Source organism: Chlorocebus sabaeus, chromosome 16 (genome assembly GCF_047675955.1).
Source record: "Chlorocebus sabaeus isolate Y175 chromosome 16, mChlSab1.0.hap1, whole genome shotgun sequence".
Taxonomy (NCBI): domain Eukaryota; kingdom Metazoa; phylum Chordata; class Mammalia; order Primates; family Cercopithecidae; genus Chlorocebus; species Chlorocebus sabaeus.
The window spans coordinates 24,037,273-24,057,918 of record NC_132919.1 but is presented as its reverse complement, the minus strand read 5'-3'; positions in this window follow the sequence as shown (position 1 = coordinate 24,057,918).

Here is a 20,646-nt window from a genome sequence, read left to right as displayed (position 1 = left end):
CTTTTTGCCTCAACACCAAAAGTACAGCAGCAATAGGAGATATAAACAAGCTGAATTGCATCAAACTGAAAAGCTTTTGCACAGAAAATAGAATAAAATAAGAAATTTATGAAATGGGAGAAAATACTTGCAAACTATACATGTAAGAGAATAATATATGAAAAATAAGGAACTAAGCAAATCCAAAGCCAAAGCAATAATAAAAATAATAACTCAATTGAAAAATAGGCAAAAGACTGAATTCATACTTTAAAATGAAGACACAAATGGCCAACAAATATATGAAAAGTTACAAAACATCACCAATCATCAGGCAACTGCAAATCAAAATCGTGATGAGCTATCACCTCACATCTGTTAGGATGTAATAGAGTTGTGTAGATATATCTCTATATGAGCTTTTACATAAAAGCTCATATATCTATGTGTATGTGTGTGTATATACACATATACACACATACACACACATCTTTACATATATATGTAAATAAATATAACAATTATTGATAAGAATGTGAAAAAAAATTATGTACACTCCTGGAGAGTTTTAAATTGGTAGAGTCATTATAAAAACCAATATGAATGTTATCTGAAAAGCAGAACTGTCAGGCAATCTACCAATCCCACTTTTGGGTATATAATCAAAGGAAACAAAGCAAATATTTCCAAGAAACATTTGCACTCCCAAGTTCACTGCATTATTCACAATTTCAAATATATAAAAAACCCTACATGTTTGTGAATGCCGAATGGATAAAGTAATTATGGCCCAAATAGACAATAGAATATAATTCAGCCATAAAACATAATGGAATCTTGCCATTTCAACAACATGGATGAACCTGAAGGACATCGTACTAAATGAAATAAGAAAGGCACATTAAGAGAAATACTGGTTGTTTTCACTTATACAAGAAATATGAAAAGGCTAAACTCATAAAATCAGAGTCCAGTGTTAGTTGCCAGGGACTGGAGGTGAGGAAAATGAAGGATACAAACTTTCACTTATAAGATGAATAAGCTTTAAGGATCTAATATATAGCTTCATGACTATCGTTAACAATGTTTTGTATGCTTAAAATTTGCTAAGGCAGTAAACAGGTGTTCTCACTACAAAAAAAGGTACTAAGAGTAGACATGTCTGTTAATGTGATCGTACTAATTATTTCACAGTGTATACACATAGCAAGTCATTACATTATACACAAAAAATATGTAGTTATACAAAAGTAATTTGTAAAAAATCCACAATATATATGCACATACATATATACAAAGGCACATGAATGACACAGTCCTGGTAAGCCTCATATTAAACAAGATAAAATTATAAAATAATAGTTATTAAAAATAAGGTCACAAATGGGACTTTAATATGTGCTCAGCAATGTTATAAGCTCCCTAATGGCATAGTATATTTGAGAAATGTACAGAGTAGATAAATTATGTTACAGTTCCCGAGGACCCTTCCCTCCTGGAGGATCCCAGGATCAAGGCGATTGCAGCCAAGCACAATAAAACTACAACCCAGGTCCTGATCCGGTTCCCCATGCAGAGGAACTTGGTGGTGATCCCCAAGTCTGTGACACCGGAACGCATTGCTGAGAACTTTAAGGTCTTTGACTTTGAACTGAGCAACCAGGATATGACCACCTTACTCAGCTACAACAGGAACTGGAGGGTCTGTGCCTTGTTGAGCTGTGCCTCCCACAAGGATTACCCCTTCCATGAGGAGTTTTGAAGCTGTGGATGCCTGCTCATCCCTAAGTTACCTATACCTGTGTTTCCTGCCTCATTTTTTTTTTCTTGAAAATGTAATATGGCCTGTGTCACTCAGCAGCAGGACAGCAACCTGTAGAGTGGCCAGCGAGGGCGTGTCTAGCTTGATGTTGAATCTGAAGAGCCCTGTCAGTAGAGTAGAAGTCTCTCCTAGTTTGCTTTGCCCTTCTTTTTGCCCTGCTGGGGAAAGTACAACCTGAATACTCTTTTCTGACCAAAGAGAAGCAAAATCTACCAGGTCAAAATAGTGCTACTAACAGTTGAGTTTTGACTGCTTGGAACTGTAATCCTTTCAGCAAGACTTCTCTTTGCCTCAAATAAAAAGTGCTTTTGTGGAAAAAAAAAAAAAAAAAAAAAAAAAAAAAAAAAAAAAAGAATTAGGGCATGTAGACCTTAAATGACCAACTCAGTTCATACTAAAAAAAAGTGATGTAAAATAATATCAGATTTTTTTTTTTTTTTTTTTTTTTTTTAGTTTGGGCATATGCTTAGTATTCTGATGAAATTACTGAGTATGAATTTCTGTAGAAACACATTTGAAACCTCATATGTTAAGAAAATTTTAATCCATCTTGAATTAATTTTCATATAAGGAGTAAGGAAAGGATCCAGTTTCAGCTTTCTACTTATGGCTAGCCAATTTTCCCAGCACCATTTATTAAATAGGGAATCCTTTCCCCATTTCTTGTTTTTCCAAGGTTTGTCAAAGATCAGATGGCTGTAGATGTGTGGTATTATTTCTGAGGACTCTTTTCTGTTCCATTGGTCTATATCTCTGTTTTGGTACCAGTACCATGCTGTTTTGGTTACTGTAGCCTTGTAATATAGTTTGAAGTCAGGTAGCGTGATGCCTCCAGCTTTGTTCTTTTGACTTAGGATTGTCTTGGCAATGTGGGCTCTTTTTTGGTTCCATATGAACTTTAAAGCAGTTTTTCCAATTCTGTGAAGAAACTCATTGGTAGCTTGATGGGGATGGCATTGAATCTATAAATAACCTTGGGCAGTATGGCCATTTTCACAGTATTGATTCTTCCTATCCATGAGCATGGTATGTTCTTCCATTTGTTTGTGTCCTCTTTTATTTCACTGAGCAGTGGTTTTTAGACCTAATACCATAAAAACCCTAGAAGAAAATCTAGGTAATACCATTCAGGACATAGGCATGGGCAAGGACTTCATGTCTAAAACACCAAAAGCAACGGCAACAAAAGCCAAAATTGACAAATGGGATCGAATTAAACTAAAGAGCTTCTGCACAGCAAAAGAAACTACCATCAGAGTCAACAGGAAACCTACAGAATGGGAGAAAATTTTTGCAATCTACTCATCTGACAAAGGGCTAATATCCAGAACCTACAAAGAACTCAAACAAATTTACAAGAAAAAAACCAAACAACCCCATCGAAAAGTGGGCAAAGAATATGAACAGACAGAAAAGAAGACATTCATACAGCCAACAGACACATGAAAAAATGCTCATCATCACTGGCCATCAGAGAAATGCAAATCAAAACCACAATGAGATACCATCTCACACCAGTTAGAACGGCAATCCTTAAAAAGTCAGGAAACAACAGGTGCTGGAGAGGATGTGGAGAAATAGGAACACTTTTACACTGTTGGTGGGACTGTAAACTAGTTCAACCATTATGGAAAACAGTATGGCGATTCCTCAAGGATCTAGAACTAGAAGTACCATATGACCCAGCCATCCCATTACTGGGTATATACCCAAAGGATTATAAATCATGCTGCCATAAAGACACATGCACACATATGTTTATCGTGGCACTATTCACAATAGCAAAGACTTGGAGTCAACCCAAATGTCCATCAGTGACAGACTGGATTAAGAAAATGTGGCACCAATAGCAAAGACTTGGAATCAACCCAAATGTCTATCAGTGACAGACTGGATTAAGAAAATGTGGCACATATACACCATGGAATACTATGCAGCCATATAAAAGGATGAGTTTGTGTCCTTTGTAGGGACATGGATGCAGCTGGAAACCATCATTCTCAGCAAACTATCGCAAGAACAGAAAACCAAACACTGCATGTTCTCACTCATAGGTGGGAACTGAACAATGAGATCACTTGGACTCGGGAAGGGGAACATCACACACCGGGGCCTATCATGGGGAGGGGGGAGGGACGAGGGATTGCATTGGGAGTTATACCTGATGTAAATGACGAGTTGATGGGTGCTGACGAGTTGATGGGTGCAGCACACCAACATGGCACAAGTATACATATGTAACAAACCTGCACGTTATCCACATGTACCCTAGAACTTAAAGTATAATTAAAAAATTGTTTTATTCATTTTACAACTTATTATTGTCTTATTTTGGTACAATATTCAACATTTCAATTTTTCAATTTTTTCAACCTTTCGTTTTTCTCAAATTGGGGGCAACAAACTGTCTTTACTTGCCAGTATGGTAAGTGTTGAACGATATTGCTATATTTGAGAAAACTGCTATTTTATATGTCTCCACTAAAATGTCAAAGGTGCTTAAGTAAAATTATAATGCATTTATGACTCATTTTTTTCTATTAAAAATAACAACTGAGATAATGATTTTCAAAACCTACTGTTGATTTTCTACAGATTGGTGATTAGATAGCGAATAAAGGAATGGTGATTGATTTTAGCCTTTGCGGAGCTAAAGAGAGCTAGCTAAAACTGCAGGTTGTCATCCAGGAATCCAGTAACTGACAGAGACTAAAACTCAAAAAGGGCACATTTATTTTTGAGACACCATATGGCCTAAATTCATCTGAGCATATTCAAATACAAAGTGAAAATGCAAAGCATTTAAGTGCCTTCAGCTCCTGTTCATTCCCCTAAATGGAAAAGCTGCTATGATGAAGAAAATACCTGGCAGCAGATGCAGTGGCTTGTATGTGGCAGGCAGAAATCAGCTGCTTACACACCCAGGTACTCCTCTACAAGTCATGTAAGAAATGTGCATGGGTGAGTGGAAGTGAAATGATCAGCTATATAATGCAGAATTAAAATACAGCCTACCTTCATTGTGAGATGCAATTTCTCTTTATTTTATATATATTTCCTCCAAGCTGTTTCTCTTCATTTTAATTTCTTGTACCCTCTTCTCACTTTGATGGAGTCAGTTAGACATTCACTAGCTCTGTTATCCCCACCTTTAAATGAAATAAATATGGTTTAAGTCTCAAAAGTGCTTGCTGCTGCATGAATAAAGGTAGCAGGCACTTGCCTCCGCAAAACAACAGCAGTTGAAATGTGGTGAAATGCACATATTTATAGATGACATGTCAGTATTTATAATGTGAGGCTGGAGTCTCTATGATGGAGATCTGGCTCTGTGTGACTGTGCCACTGAGGTCAGTTCAAGGCAGCTGACTCGCTTTCTATATATGGCCTGGGGAATAGCTGTTAAATTTTGAGATGAAAGCATTAAAACAAGTCTTGGACCTGTTAAGTCTAATAATTAGAATGAGAAAAAGCATTACTAGGAGTAAAAAATTCCATAGTCTTTTTTTTTTTTTTTTTTTTCAGATGGAGTCTCACTGTCTCCCAGGCTGGAGTGCAGTGGCGCAGTCTTGGCTCACTGCAAGCTCCGCCTCTCGGGTTCATGCCATTCTCCTGCCTCAGCCTCCTGAGTAGCTGGGACTACAGGTGCCCATCACCACACGCGGCTTTTTGTATTTTTAGTAGACACAGGGTTTCACCGTGTTAGGATGGTCTCGATCTCCCGACCTCGTGATCCGCCCTCCTCAGCCAAGATGCCATAGTCTTGACATTAGGGAAACAGCCCCAGAAGAAATGATTTTGTGTCAGGTTGTAGTTATTAAAAAGAAAATATTTAATTTTTTTGTAGTCTAACAAGTAGAACAAAAAACAATACAAGAAAGGTTATAATTTTCATTATGTGACCCTCTTTGAGCAGCAGTTTAGCAGAAAAGCAGACGGGCTCTAATTAGGCTTATAAAAATAGAGATGTATTGATCACACACAAAAAACTCCTTGAAGTGTTCCCTGCATGAGGTCAGTGCATCTTTTAAAAGAGTAAAAAGATGCAGCTTGTCTCTCGAGGCTCCAACAAAGTTTGTGGAGCTGACAGCTCAATAAATTATAGAAACATATTGACTTCTTTATGGACTACACGAAAATCAAATGGGATTATGTTGAGCAGCGTTCCAAGAATGGACAGAACCCTATTTTGATTCCATTGTATGGATGTAAATTTTGTCATTGTTGAAGAGTCTAAAGGAGCAGGGGGAGCTGTAGAATAGACACATTTGCATGAAGGAACTGGATTATTTAGCAGAGTTCTGAAGATTTTGGCTGCAACAAATTCTAGCCTATTTACCTCAACACTCTTCACTTTTGTTTATATAATGAATATGTTTTCACCTTCCAAGGTTCTCATCCCTCTATAATTTTAGTTCCTCTGAATTACCCCTAACAACAGTCTCCAAACCCAAACAAGAGAATGTTCCTGCTGCACATCATCCTGTCACTACAGAAACTTTGGAATCTTAGTAGAACATTTTTAATGGCTGGCACAAAACTTTCCTTTTCAGAAGTACACTTTTGGCTCAGTTCCTTTTCCCAGGGCAAATAAGGAGCTTTATCATTCTTCTTAGTAACCAAATACACACTTGTAAAAAATAACATTTCTACAAAACTCTTAGAAAATATAAAATATTATATCATCAATAAAAATGAGAATCCCATGAAACCTGCACCATGGATGCTAAATTGTTATATGTAACATTTACCTATTTCTTGGGAAATTATAAGTCAGGTTTCTGTTTCTCAATTGATATCTCTGCACAAAAGCTCTTAGGGATGTGCTCAGTCTTGACACTGCCTATTTTGTGTAGCATATATTCCTGTGCATATTGAGAAGATTAGTGATAAGAATGAAGGGAAAACTTTTGGATCACAATTTGCCCAGTTAATTGAAGACTACCTCTGACTAACGCTCCCTTTCCATTGCAATGAAATGAATGTAGAGACCACTTCTGATTTTTGAGGTGCACATTAACCAACTTAAAAATAGCTGTGGTTCAAGCACCAAAAGGAACTGGGCTTATCTGTGGTCAGGTAGGAGCCTTGTAGCACTGGCTGTCTATCCCTCTGATTGGAAGATTGATGGTGTTCAGCAGGGTAGAGGGGACAATAAGGGAACTGAGCAGGGACATGTAACATGGTCAACATATTGAGAACTTTTGTTATAGCCAACTAAAATTTATATTGCTCTATGTTTGATAATTTTTGTTTCATAATCCATTTACTCCAACAAAAACCAAAGCCAATTGTTTTCTGCTTTTATAAGAACCTCATGGAGTTAGTTGTGAAACAAGATTCTACTTAAAGAAATATCCTCAGTAATAGAAATAGTAGACAATACCATCTTTATTTCAGACTAGAAAAGTAAAGCTTCTAGTATAAGGAAATCCTGTTGTTATTTGTCAATAATTAGATTGTAGATTTGCACTTTGAGGTGATGGACATATAAATAGATTATGGGAATGAGCAGCACCAGATATGAGTAATGGAGAACTTTTTTCAGAATAATTAAATTATATCAAAGAACATTCTGAGGGAACTATGTCTACCCTGCTATTTAGAATCTGTGCAGACCTGAATGCCAAAGGGATCCCTGCCGTCACAAGTCCATAAATCCTAAATTCAGTAAATTCAAGCCAGCTGTTTCTTGACTATTCATTAGAAAACACTTAGCAGAAAATAAGCTAAGTTGAATGCTACAGGACATAGTCTTCAAGGAGTTTATTTGCTTGGAAATTACTCTCATAGCATAATTCTAATAATGAGTAATGTATTTCAAATTACATATTCTTTAAAAAACTGTTGACATTTTACAAAGGTAAATACCCTCTGCTCTTCACTATAACAACAATTTACTAATGACTCGAACTATATAAAAAGCAATTAATGTTTTTGGAAATAAATTTAGGTCAAAGGGGTATTGAAGCCCAGAAAAAGAATAAAGATCTTTATATCCACATAAGCAAAATGATTTTCTGCTGTGCCTTGTGTCTCTCAAATTCAGGCATTAACACTTTAAATGGTGGTGTGCTCACAAGATGTAGGTTGTGTACAACGATCAAATAATCAAAAATGATCAGTGATCAAAAAATGATCCAAAAAGGAAAGAAGTTTCATTTTATATGATGCTATTGAAAGTGAACTGCTCTCTTCTCTTGCTAATGAGGGACTATATACTACATATACATTTATTTTACACATAATTTAGACAATCAATGAATTAAGGTAATTACTCAGAACATTCAAAACAATAAACACCTTTATTGCATCAAAATGAGAATTTGAACAAAGTACACTTTGCAGCTAGAATAATAGGTGAGTATCCCATGCTTTGAAATTAGAAGAGAGTTAGAAAATGAGTGTATAGATGTGCCTGCATTTTATATGAATGGTCTGGATTTACTGTGGCAATAATCACACTAAAATAAAATGTGTTTTTATATGTTTATATAGTTTCTTTTCTACACTACCTGAGAATTTTCCCTTTTCTATAGTTTTCATATTTTTTTCAAAATAAATGCTAGAATAGTAGATTATGGTTTAGCATGTAATACTTAAACTAGGTATTTGATGACTACACATACATATGAATTCAAGATACTCTAGGAATTTATAATTCTTCAAAAAACAAATAAATCTGCAATGAAAAGGTAAACATTCTGACAGCACTTTATTCTTCAATTCAGTTCAGGAATCCTGACTCTCAGATACAAAGGACATGCCTGAAATAGTCTGCTCCCTCTGTAAGTTTGCGGATTTGTAAGAGTTTTGCTTTTTATTCTTCCATACCAGCAGAAGGTTTGAAAAGATTTTTATTTTTGTGATAGTATTTATATCAATTAGATATGGTTCCAAAAAGACATTTACTTATCACATTTACTTCCTAAGGCAGATAACTGAAAGTTTATCCTAGAGGCAAAATACTTTTTATTTCTACCCTCAAGCATGTCCCTATAATTATCTATTCCTAGTCTTTTATTAGTACATGTTCTCCACATAAATAAAGCAGGTTAGTGATCTCTACTCCTGAAGGTCATTGCTTCCCAAATCCATAAAATTGAATTTACTCCTAAATTTGCAGTCTTTATTTTATCACATTAGCAATAGAAGATCATTCACATAATCTCTAACAATTTTTAAAAGTTAAAAACATAGTGATCATTTGAAAATTAAGGTCTTAAATATCTTTGACATGTTGAAAGCCTTGTATCTTATGTATTTCTTCTGAGGCATTCTGTCATTTGAAGCTAGCTTTGGGCTTAGGGATATTTATCTAGTGGCAACATGACTATAAACATGTTTCACTGCCCTCTTCGCCAACTCCCTATCCCTTTTATTGGTAAGACTCACCGTTTTGTTATAAATATTCATGTTTGGAGTTTCAGGCTGCTCCTGTCAAGTGGACGACAGTTGCCTGGAAGGAAGTTATGCACGTAAATTAATCAACCTTATTTATCTGCCCAAATACATCTTCTGTTTCTTAGGGATTGAAAAAAATATATAGCCATTTCCAAAGCACTGTGCAATGAATGTAGACTTGGGAGATTTTTGTAGATTTGACTGTTTTCTTCTCCAATATAGTTGGACAGTTGCCATTATTATCTTCTTGAACACTTTGCAAAGCCATTTAAGAATCAACAGAAGGGCTGTAGTTGACCTTTCTCACAAGCATTTTATGTGGGTTCATTCAGTTGCTCAGGACACAACTCAGGACAGTGTACTTCACTGGTATCCCTTGCCTTGTACTCTGTTCTCAAACTGAGCCTTAGAAAGGTTGAGGCAGAATAACCTTATAAATCAGAGCTCTTGGAGTGAGGCCAAGGACACTATTTTGCACATGCATTTTCACTGAACAGTTTGGAGTCCAAATTTACCTTAACATCGTTACAATCTGGCTCAAACAGATATTCTACTGCTCCTGTTTGATCTCTTTATCTTATAGGTACACTGAACTGTTTATGTATTTTGGCATGCATACTCTCCAGTTCCTCCATGCCCTTGTGGTTTTCTCTGCCTAGTCCACCATTGTTTAAAAAACTCTTGATATTTTTTAACAAGAAGCACGCTTAAATTTACCTTTTATTTATATATGTATATTAAAGTTTTAGGCATATATAATAATCGTACTTTTTAAATGGAATACATGTGATATTTTGATAATCATACAATGCTAACTATACTCATCCGATTTGGGTATAGAACACTAGATCATATTCCTTCTAATTGTGCATATCCATTAATCAACCTCTATTTATCCGCTTCTCCCCCAGTACCCTTCCCACCCTCTGATAATCATCATCGTATTCTCTATCTTCATCAGATCAATATTTTGAGCTCCTGCTTATGAGCAAGAATATGCAATATTTGTCTTCATGTGCCTGGCTTATTTTGCTTAACCTAATGTCCTCCAGTTACATCCATATTGCTGTAGAAGATAGAGTTCTATTCTTTTTGTTATGGCCAAATAATGTCCCATTGTGTATATGTGCCACAGTTTATGTGTCTATTCGTCTGGGTTCATGGAAGTCTGGCTGATTCCATATCTTAGCTATTGTGAATAGTGCAGCAATAAACATGGGAGTGCAGATATCTCTTTGATATACCAATTTCCTCTCTTTTGGATATATACTCAGCAATGAGATTGCTTGACTGAACAGCAGTTCTACTTTTAGTTTCTTGAGAAGTCTCCATACTGTTTTCCATAGTACTTATACTAATTTACAATTCCACCAACAGTGTCCAAGTGTAACCCTTTCTCCACTTTCTTGCCAGCATTCATTATTATTTGTCCTTTTGGTAGAAGCCATTTTAATGGGTGGTATGATATCTCACTTTTGTTTTTATTTGCATTTCTGTAATGATTAGTGATATTGAGCATTTTTCATATAACTATTGGCCATCTCTATGTCTTTTTTGAGAAATGTCTATTCAGATTTTGGCCCCTTTTAAAATTAGATTATTATTATTATTATTTTGCTATTAAGTTATTTGAGTTATTTATTTGTCCTGGTTATTAATCTTTTGTCAGTTAAGTTGTTTGAAAATATTTTCTCCCATTCTGTAGTTAGTTTCTTCCCTTTGTTGATTGTTTCCTTTGCGGTGCAGAAGCTTTTAAACTTTATACGATGCCATTTGTTCATTTTTCCTTTAGCTGTCTGTGCTTTTCAGGTCTTACTCAAGAAATTTTTGCCCAGACCAATGTCTTGAAGTATTTTCTCAATGTTGTATTCCTGTAGTTTCATAGATTCAGGTCTTAAATATATGTATTTTGATTTAATTTTTCTGTATAGTGAGAGACAGAAGTCTAATTTCATTCTTTGGCATATGGATAACAAGTTTTCCCAGCACTATTTGTTGAAGAGACTATCTTTTCCTCAGTGTATGTTATTGGCACTTTTGTAAGGTATCAGTTTTCTGTAAATGTGTGAATTCATTTCTAGGTTATGTGTGTGTGTGTGTGTTTTAATGCCATTAACACGTTGCTTTGGTCACTATAGCTTTGTAGTATAATTTGAAGTCAGATAATGTGATGCTTCCAGCTTTAGTTTTTATTCCTCAGGATTTATTTGACTTTTCTTGGTCTTTTATGGTTTCACATACATTTTAGTATTGCTTTTTTATTTCTGTGAATAATGTCACTGATACTTTGACAGAGATTGCATTGAATCTGTAGATCACATTGAGTAGTACGAACATTTTAACAAAGATGACTCAATCCATGAACAAGAGATATAGACATCTTTCTGATTTTGTGTTCTAATTTATTTCATCAATGTTTAATCTTTCACTTTATTGGTTGTTTAAGTCTAGATATTTTATTTTATTTTAGCCACTGTAAATGGGATTGCTTTCTTGGTTTCGTTTTCAGATTGTTTGCTGTTGGCATAGAAATGCTACTGATTTTTGAATGTTGATTTTGTAACCTAAAATTTACTGAATTTATTTATCAGTTCCAATTTTTGTGTGTGGAGTTTTTAGGTTTTTCTCAATAAAAGATTATAGAAAAACAAGAAATGGGGAAAGGATTCCCTATTTAATAAATGGTGCTGGGAAAATTGGCTAGCCATAAGTAAAAAGCTGAAACTGGATCCTTTCCTTACTCCTTATATGAAAATCAATTCAAGATAGATTAGAGACTTAAATGTTAGACCTAATACCATAAAAACCCTAGAAGAAAACCTAGATAATATCATTCAGGACATAGGCATGGGCAAGGACTTCATGACCAAGGACTTCATGTCTAAAACACCAAAAGCAATGGCAACAAAAGCCAAAATTGACAAATGGGATCGAATTAAACTAAAGAGCTTCTGCACAGCAAAAGAAACTACCATCAGAGTGAACAGGCAACCTACAGAATGGGAGAAAATTTTTGCAATCTACTCATCTGACAAAGGGCTAATATCCAGAACCTACAAAGAACTCAAACAAATTTACAAGAAAAAAAAAAAAACCATCAAAAAGTGGGCAAGGGATATGAACAGACATTTCTCAAAAGAAGACATGCATATAGCCAACAGACACATGAAAAAATGCTCATCATCACTGGCCATCAGAGAAATGCAAATCAAAACCACAATGAGATACCATCTCACACCAGTTAGAATGGCGATCATTAAAAAGTCAGGAAACAACAGGTGCTGGAGAGGATGTGGAGAAATAGGAACACTTTTACACTGTTGGTGGGATTGTAAACTAGTTCAACCATTATGGAAAACAGTATGGAGATTCCTCAAGGATCTAGAACTAGAAGTACCATATGATCCAGCCATCCCATTACTGGGTATATACCCAAAGGATTATAAATCACGTTGCTATAAAGACACATGCACACGTATGTTCATTGCGGCACTATTCACAATAGCAAAGACTTGGAATCAACCCACATGTCCATCAATGACAGATTGGATTAAGAAAATGTGGCACATATACACCATGGAATACTATGCAGCCATAAAAAAGGATGAGTCTGTGTCCTTTATAAGGACATGGATGCAGCTGGAAACCATCATTCTCAGAAACTATTGCAAGAACAGAAAACTAAACACCGGCATGTTTTCACTCGTAGGTGGGAACTAAACAATGAGATCACTTGGACTCGGGAAGGGGAACATCACACACCGGTGCCTATTATGGGGAGGGGGCAGGGGGGAGGAGGGAGGGATTGCATTGGGAGTTATACCTGATGTAAAGGATGAGATGATGGGTGCTGACAAGTTGATGGGTGCAGCACACCAACATGGCACAAGTATACATATGTAACAAACCTGCACATTATGCACATGTACCCTAGAACTTATTTTAAAAAATTATATAATCTGCAAAAAAAGATAGCTTGACTTCTTCCTTTCCAATTTAGATTTCCTTTCTTTCTTTCTCTTGTCTGATTGCTCTAGCTAAGAATTTCAGTACTATGTTGGATAACAATGGTGAAAGGGGTGTCTTTCTCATGCTTCAGATCATAGAGAAAAAGTTTTCAGTTTCTCCACCATTCAGGATGATACTAGCTGTGGATCTGTCACATATGGCCTTTATCATGTTGAGATATGTTCCTTCTGTACCCAATTTGTTGTGAGTTTTTATCATGAAGGGATGCTGAATTTTACCCAGTTCAAATAATATTTTTTCAAGCAGAGTCTGTAACTCTATTTTCTATGCACCTACAACTAGTTGTATCTTTCTGGCATTAAATATTTTCTCGCTTTAGGATACAGTTAAGTATTTGCTAATCTAATATGCTCTTGGATTTTGAATTCTGAAGTACAAGAGTTATATCTTTCTTTTAAACCTTGCTATTACTGGATTGATTTTCAAATGGTATTTATTCTATTTGCTACAATCTGACAAATTCAAATTTTGAAAATGATTTTTAAAATATAGAAATTGTGAATGCTTTCCACAATGTAAGTGTCCAGACTTCTTACATTGGTACTTAAGTGTAAAGTGACATTAGATACTATTTCCTATATATATATACACACAAAACATACTTATATGTATATGTTTTGTGTGTGTGTGTGTGTGTGTGTGTGTGTGTGTGTATATATTTATTTATTTTAATTTGGAGAACTTTTAAAGAGCTTCCCAAAATTTTATCTGTAGCAAACCATGAGTTCATAAATTTGAGCTTCATTCATTAAATTAGTTGACCAAAAAATATCTCTTTGTAGCCTTGAAATACTTGTCAGTCAATTGTTGTCATGAGGTTCAGTTTGCAAAAGTTATTTTGAAGAAATAGATAGATATCTTCAAAATTTGTTTAAGTTGCTGTTTTCTATTAATGAACCTTAATAGGAGCCATAAGAGATCACTTTTCATTACCTTGTCTCTAGTTTGACCCAAACCATTTACCTTTTTATGAGTCTGTAGAGAAGAGCCTATTGCCTGAACCATTTCAGTGATTAACAGCGTTCACTGCCAAGACAGTTTTATTTGTTTCTAATCTAAGTTACTAAATGTAAGTCGTTTCCTTTTGTTTTGTCTTCAGAAAAGATGGAAAACAGCAGGTCACCATCCTCTGCAGAGAAACCACTCATATATGTGAAGACCATCAATAAGCCATCTTCCTCCAGGCTAAACAATCTCTGTCCCTTTAGCCTCTAAAATTGCCCTTTTAGTCCAACATGTTAATCACCTTTGTAGCTCTTCTCTGAACACTATCCTACTCCTGTAAGTTGTGGACTGCATAATGCTTTTCTAGGTGAAGATTCAGTACATTTTGTGTTGACCGATTACACAAAAGAACATTTTTTTCAATAGGCAATTTAGTAGAGTTTTAGAGTCACATATTTTTCAGAACATTCCCTACTGAAAACTCTTCTATGTGCCCCAAATATGGTTAATATAATGAATTAAAAGTGCAAGAGGGAATAGCCTATGACTACTTTTATTACAATTTAAGTATGTCAATTTAGCCACTTAATTATACATAAGAGTACTTTAAAAGGATCATTATGTGTTAACTCCAGCAACCCAAAATAGAGCCTGGCTCCACTGAGTTTAACTGCTATAATCAACTGGAATTTACAAATCCATAGACATTTGGTATAATACATATAGTGGAGAAACATTAACTGATCCTGAATGGGTCATTATTTTAGAAATGATGTTGTGTTATTGTGGATCTAAACACATCAATCCCATTTTCTTTTTAGTTGCCCCTGGTGACCAGTCATCTCCAGTGCCTAGCTATGGCTCCCAGGTAATCTATGGCCAAGAAAAGATAATAACTACACACATGGAAGCTAATAGGGCCTCCCTTTAGCACAGCGATTGTAACCATTAGTTTTGGTTTTAACACTTTCCTTTTACACTATTTATCCATACTAGTAGACTAGAAAACTTCAAATGCAAACAAATGCTGAAGAGAAGTTGAAATAATATTGAAAATTTTAGAAATTGTGGTGATTCCAAGGAGATGCTATTTGGATTTTTTTCTAGTCCTTCTCTATTCCTGATAGAACACGGGTAGTCTAGGCAGTAGATCCTTCTTTAAGTGCTAATAGCATACTCAAAATTATATGGAAAATATAAGGTCTCATCTTTCCAAATATAACGAATTGGCTTACATGATTGTGGGGAAGTAAGTTGAATCCACAGGGCAAGACGTCAGGAAGTGAAGTTCACAAGCAAGACAGAAACTCTGAAGCTTCATGATGAAGCTGTTGTCACAGATAATGAGGAAGGGAAGATTCTATAAAGGGAAAACAAACTGTGGACCAAAAAATGTCAGAATATGGCTAAGGGCAATGCCTAACTCTTTTTAAAAAGGCTTCCACTGATTAAGTCAGGCTTATGAAGATAGACCTTGTAATTCATGCCAGTTGACTACAATTTTAACTACCTCAGAAAAATACCTTCACAGCCAGCACCTAAGTTAGCATTTGATTGAAAGACTGGAAGATGTACGTAATGCTACAAAATGGCTGCTATAGTTCCTTCTGCCCTCATATTTTATGTTGCCAATTTGACACATTACAAAAGTCATCATAGACAGGTCTGAATGTTTTTCCCAGATATTTTTCTCAGTGGGCATCTATCAGGGCTTGCTCTGATCATTACACTTGTGAGAACAGAATTCAGAGGTCTGAATCATGATCTTTTGCAGACAAGTTTATGATGGAACTATTATACTTAGAGGCTAAATTAAAAACAAAACAAAAAACAAACAAAAAATCCCTCAGAAATTGATGATGGAATAAAATTTGAGAACTGCAAGAAACTGTACACATTACTGTGCTTATTTTCTCACTGTTATAGCGTCACATTGAATGGCCTAATCATATCTCAATAACACGTAAGGACACTGCTCCATGATAGTTACTTGTGGAAACCAAGGAAAAGAGAGGCTAAATAACTTCCCCAAGTTACATTAATAAGGGAGGTAGGATTCAACACAGACGGCCTAATTTCCGAGGCTCTTTTTTGCTCTCCTACATATCCCAGACTAGAATACACATATCACAACTGCTGGTCACATAGTGTGTTTTTTTCTAGTAGTTTCTCATTTAGTATGGAAAAATCATCTCAAATTACTTTTACCATTTGGCCGGTTGGAAAATCCATCATCTAATGGCTTTTCTTCTTTAATTCTATTTCTTCCCTTTTTTAACTCCATTCTTTGTCTCCTAAGAAAAGTACCTAAAATATAGTTCTGTGTTTTGACTTGTACCCGTTTATTAGTTTCCATTTATTTTCTCTTCCTGTGACTTCAATAGATGAATTTTATCAAAAGGTTGTTCAGATATCCAAGGGTCCCCTTCTTATTTTCACCAGCTTTTTAAACCATAAGCTGAGCAAGATTTCAAGCTTATAATAGCAATTCTTTCTGAATATCTCAAGTCTAGAATTTTAGTTTAACATTTAGTTTTCCTAAATCACACACATTTAAAGATCTTTAGATGTGGCATATACAAAAGATTGATCACAAGTCTAACATGAATCTGGAAAACTGTTGTTTCCTAGGGCAATATGGAATCACAAACCTGTTATTCCTTATAGTGTTTTCTGTAGATACGATTCTGGTAGGTTGTCCTAACTGCAAATGACTTTCATCCAACAGTAGGTTTGGAATGACTTATTTTCATCCAAAAATAAAACCGTATTTAAAAAATTGAAAGCACTAAACAACAACAAAAAAGAATAATCAAAGAATCTAAAGATCATACACATGCCAAAAGAAAACAATACACTTCTCATGGCTATATTGGGGGCATAATTTACGTACCATAGGACTCACTGGTTTAAAGTGTACAACTCATTATTTTCTTAGAATATTTAGAGAGTAAATAATAAAACTTTCTTTGGAGAAACAGCTATTCAATCCTTTTCCATTTTTAAATTGTGTGATTTGCCTTTTTGTAATCTAGTAATAAGCATTCTTTATGTAATCTTGTTACAAATCCCTTACCAAATATATGATTATAAATGTATTCTCTCATTCTATGGGTGGTCTTTTTACTTGTTGATGTTCTTCAAAGCACAGGCGATATATTTCATATTTTTAAAATCACCAAAGTCTTCAAATAGTTGCATGAATCTAAACAGTTAACTGGTTAGTTAACTGGAGGCAGAACGATTCTGGTTCCACTTCTAGTATCATATCATAAATTAGAGGCAAAGTAGATAATATGGTATTTAATGGCTGTACCTTGGTCAAGAATCATTGAAATGACTGGCTTAGTATTCTAAAATACTTAGAATGAGTGTTTATATCTGCTTTTATGCATTTGTTTCTTTTCAGTTAATACTCTTGGATAATGTATTTAAGAATGCTTAAAGTAAGCAATTTGAATATTATCTGAGTCCTTAGTTTATAGGTGTCATAAGATTTTGCCTACTGAATTCTCTCTTTTTCTAAGGAGATTTGGTTAGCCCATTTTCTAGCAAACTAGGACAAATTTCTGTCATTAGTATTATATTTATAAAAAACTATAGTAGACACAATTTAGCTTTTTGAATTTTGCATAAATGCTACCTTATTCACTGTGTTGAGTATTTCCCTTACAAATTAATTTCTTGTACTAGTGCATTCAAAAATAATGTCTTGAGACATTTCCTACACCTATTGAACTAAAGATGACAAACTGCTATTGAAATAAAATACAAGCATTTTCCAAATGTCAACATTTGTCTACATTTTACATAGGTTTCTAGAAAGAGTCTTATCACAAGCTATCATAAATAAAGGTGGTGCTATCCAGTACATTGTTTTTTCCTCCCCTAGGTGACTTATTCATCTAAAAACACCCATAACTTTAAACCTATATATCACATTAATCATCTTGATATATAATTACTTTTATGATTAGTTTATGATTTTGAGACCTCTGTGTGAAGATAGTGAAAGCTTTATGTCTTACACTAATCTTACACCATTTTCAACTTTGTAAGAATCCTTTTAACCAGAAAGGCTAAGAAGTTAGTAAACACCATTTATTTGAGAATACAGTTTAAAAAAGGTACAAATATTATAGGTTTGCCATTCTTTTCCAGGTTATAAAAATTATGTATGAGTTTTCATAATGTTAATAGTGGAGGTAACGGAAATAAATATGAATTGGGCAATCTTCTACTTGGAGGAAACCAAGACAACATAAATAATCTTTAAGTGATTTAGTTATGTAATTTACTAATTGGTCTTTTGAATGACTCTATTCTCGTTCATTTAACTAGGTTGTATCATACATAATCATTCATTGTAAAAAAGTTATAAATTGTGCTTCTAAAAATACTGCGATATTCTCATCATGATTTGTTATTCTCTTAGCAACAATGTTAAAGTGATTGATGTATTCTAAAGAACTGCAAAACAGAAACAAAGTAAGATAAGAAAATTTGAAAGTGTAAGTTTTTATAAGTTTATAGCAGACACACCACAGATGAAGTTAGGGATGTTAACAGAATACTTTGTAACCAGCAAGAGTGCTGATGAAATAAATCGGTTGCAGCTTCATATAAAGCTCTTCTCCTTCTCAAGAGAAAGCTGCTTTTTTACATGACGTCTCTAATCTAACATAATGTGATTTGAATCCTCGTCCATAAAGCATGTTGTGCTTTTCTTTTCATTGTCATAAGTCTGCTGTGAGAGATTGAAATGCTCTCCTTTATTTCAGCTGCAGCTGCCAAGACTCTGCCTCCCAGGCCTGTATTCACCAAAACAATAATTCCCTTAGACACTTGCTAAATCAGGGAAACCTCATTTGCACCTAAATACAGTCTATGTACATGAATAATAATTGCTAATCTTTCGGGTAAAATTATGTAAACATATAGAGAAGTTACATACTTGGACATATTAATGGCAGCTTGGCTAAGCATTTTCAAAAATTATTACATCAGGCTAATTAATCTTTTGAATTTTGCACAAGGTCTGTTCACATTAACCAACGCCGAACTTTCCTTCTCCCCATCTTCTGCTATTCCACATCTCAAACCAAACTGCCTCGCCCAGCCAATTTCATTGAACATAACCTTAACAGACAGCATTTACCTTGTGTCTGACATGCATGAGGCTCTAAACTGAGGGTTTTACATGCGGGAAAAATATTATGTAAAATATTGGAGAGAATAGTCATGGCACAATCATTTAAAAGAGCCTGAATTTTGTATTTAGATACACCTGAATTCAATTATTGGTTATGTCTCACATTAACTTGGACTTAAAGTTTCTGTTTCAGTTTCTGCATCTTGGAAGTAAGGAGGGTAATTATCACTTAGAAATTTTTTAAGAGACTTCTCCCAGGACATGGAGTCAGTCACTTGAGGAATCAGCATAAAAACCCAGGACTCAAATTCATGTTCTTATCAATATGTTTTACTGTCACCATTACTTTTTTGTACTTCTACTTTTAACAAGGGTGTTGAGACCCTTCAGGATTTTGAAAAATATTGTTCTATTTATGGCTTATCAGAGATAGGAAAAACATGACATTATTTTGTATTTCTAAAAAATTTAAATTGATACCATGCATTTTAAGTTTTGAAAACTATCCTACAGTATTTCCCACAGCTCATCCACTCCTGTCTTTCCACTTGCTTTTCTTAACCCAGCTCTGAGAAATAATTTTACACAGTGTGCAGGGTTGTGCATGGGTACAGTGTGCAGGCTTGTGCATGGGTTCGGTGTGCAGGCTTGTGCATGGGTACAGTGTGCAGGGCTGCGCATGGGTACAGTGTGCAGGCTTGTGCATGGGGTCGGTGTGCAGGCTTGTGCATGGGTACAGTGTGCAGGGCTGTGCATGGGTACAGTGTGCAGGCTTGTGCATGGGGTCGGTGTGCAGGCTTGTGCATGGGTACAGTGTGCAGGGCTGTGCATGGGTACAGTGTGCAGGGTTGCGCATGGGTACAGTGTGCAGGCTTGTGCATGGGTACAGTGTGCAGGTTTGCGCATGGGTGGCCGGGCAGGGAGTCATGGCATATGTGTGAGGAAGGAGTCACAACATTGAATACAGGTAGCAGGTCTGAAGACACAATGAACTTCATTCTGTTTTCTAACTTCTAATTTTTTCACATGTGTTCTGTGATGTATGAAAGTGGTGTGTTTCTCAGAATCCACTACTATCACTCATAAACTGACACTTTTGGCTCTAATTGTTTCTTTTAATGACCTATGCACCAGCTGTAGCCCAACCTGTTTTGCTTGCAATAAGCAAGGTGAGTCAAGTCTCTTATCTATCTTTCCTCCTCCAGAGCAGTGTTTGTGAGTTTAGACTGTTTGCTTTCTTGATAAAAATCTGTGTAAAAAAGCCTGTGGAGACCAAGTTTTGATCCTGGTATGGCAAGGCAAAGATTCCTGCAGA